Consider the following 2,365-nt stretch of genomic DNA (forward strand, 5'->3'; position numbering starts at 1 on the left):
CCTGCGTACCGAAGGATAATAATGCCCCACACACACACGGGGAGGGAGAGGGAGAGGGAGGGAGAGAGAGGAGAGAGAGAGAGAGAGAGAGAGGGGGAGAGGGGGGGGAGCATGTAATAACAATGAGGGAGTGTGTCCGTTCGTCTTTCTGGCTCCGGGTCACTTTTCTCTCTCGAACTAAATGTCGCTGGAGGTCTGTGTTTGCTACAGTCAGTGTGTCAGGCTCTGTTCTCCTCTCTTATGCTCCTTTTCACACCGCGACGACATGATCACTTTATGAAGAAGAAATGTTTTATTCCCTTTCCAAACTTTCATCTCGAATTCCATCTTGTCCCGGGAGAAAATCCACCTCGACCTATCAGAGACTGTGAAGTAATGTTTTTATTTTCAGCGATTAAAGGAGAAAATCGCCTGCAGATGAATCAATAATGAAAATAATTATTAGTTTCAGTCCAAGTCTGTGAGCAGAAATGTGTATGATGGGATCAATAAAACTAAAGACTATAACTACGGATGCCCGAGGTGCTGCTGAGTCTCTTCCTCTGGTTGCTCTCTTCTTCCTCGGGGTTTTTATTAATAGACCGTGGAGTCTAATGAAGCAGCCTTCATGCCTTTCTTCCTGCATCAGTTCTGCATCATTACTGCAGGAAACCGCGCAGGGTACAAACACATTGCGGCACCTCACCCCAGAATAAAGCCCTGGGATGTTGTTGATGCACCAGTGAAACTTGAAAGTGGATTTTTCCTCTTAAAGCTATTGTTAGACCCTGAGTGTGAAGAAAAAAAAAAAAAAAAAAGGCCCCTTGAGTGACTAAATGAGAAAGTGTTTGTGAAACAGAGGCTCGCGCCGTCAACACAGCATCGTCTTCACTCATCATCAGCCTCTAATCAGTCTCAGGTGGTGATGCAGTTTCAAATGATTCAACGGATCAAGATTTCAGAGTGAAACACGAACCTGGGGGGACGAAGAGTGCGATCAAATCGTGACCCTAACCCAAAAAAAGGGCTTCATTTAACGCGGACACGCATCACACCACAGTTTTGGCCGAGCGAAGCGCGGCCTTGATGTGGGACGTTTTGGGGAATGCATTTACGCAGCAAGCAGGCGGTCTTACCGTCATGCGGTAGCTGGATCACACACGGAGACCCACAGCTATCCTTTTGATCCGAGCGGGAACGTTTTAAGACTAAAAACGGCTCGATCCAACATGAAAAGCTTCTCAGTTTGAGCTCCAGTCTTAATCTGTCACTTTGGAACAGCAGCTTTAAATTCATGAAGGGCTCAGTTTTCTCATTGTACAAGTTGACTCTGTAAGCCACAGTTACATCAGAGACTCCAAGTCAAATAAATATCAGACTGGAGGTTCAGTTCGCCTTGTTAAGAGAACCAAGGTTTTTCTGCAGCACTGAAGTAAGAAATGAAAAAGGCAGAAGGAGAAAGCTTTGAATTCTTGCCACTAAAAGAACTGACGCCTGAGCCTCCTGACGGCGGCGGCGGAGAATTCAGACCCTTTGATTTGGTCAAAGTAACTTCAATTTAAAAATACTCAATTACAAGTAACAGTCACGTATTCAAAATGTTACTTAAGTACAGAAGTATTATCAACAAAATGTACTTAAAATGTAAAAGTACTAATTAGGCTGTTAAACGTCTCCTGTGACTGATGTGATATTATTACCACTGATGCATCAGTGCCTCAGCAGCATTTCACTGTTGTAGCTGCTCCAAGCTGAGCCGGTTTTCACCAGAAAGAAGGAAAAGCTCATTTCTGATACAAAAACTGGATTTTACAGATTAGACTTTTATCTAATCCTTGCGGTTTTTTTTTTGACCTGATTGGTCCTCAAACTGTTATTTAAATGAAGCTTGGAAGGGAAATCCTTTATCTCTGGTGGGACTGATAACAACTCATAGTCATCTGAAACATGGCTTGAGGCCCCAGCGAGTCGGGGCTTCTTTGTGACGGGGTCACAGGTCAAACCACTGCTTTACTCTTAAATAATGAATTGTATTTTATAAGTTTATCATTTGTTTCTTTTAAAAAGTAGAATATTTCCTTCTGAAATATAGCAGACTAGAGGTAGAGAGTAACAGAGAATGAAAATACTTGAGTAAATTACCTCAACATTGAACAGGAATAAATGGACTTAGTTATTTCCACCTGGCCTTCTCAATCCTTCAGTCCAGCCTCCTCCTCAGATCAGCTCATCCTTAAAACAGCAGCGTAGAACGACCAAGAAGACAAAGACGTTGCTCTGTTTGATAGATAGCACACCGTTTTATTAGTATATTTAGCTTTGTGACGTACAGCTCGGGAGAAAACAAAAGTAACCCAAAACGAACAAAACTGAATGGTCACAAATT

The sequence above is a fragment of the Xiphias gladius genome, chromosome 18, assembly GCF_016859285.1.
Source record: "Xiphias gladius isolate SHS-SW01 ecotype Sanya breed wild chromosome 18, ASM1685928v1, whole genome shotgun sequence".
Lineage (NCBI taxonomy): Eukaryota > Metazoa > Chordata > Actinopteri > Istiophoriformes > Xiphiidae > Xiphias > Xiphias gladius.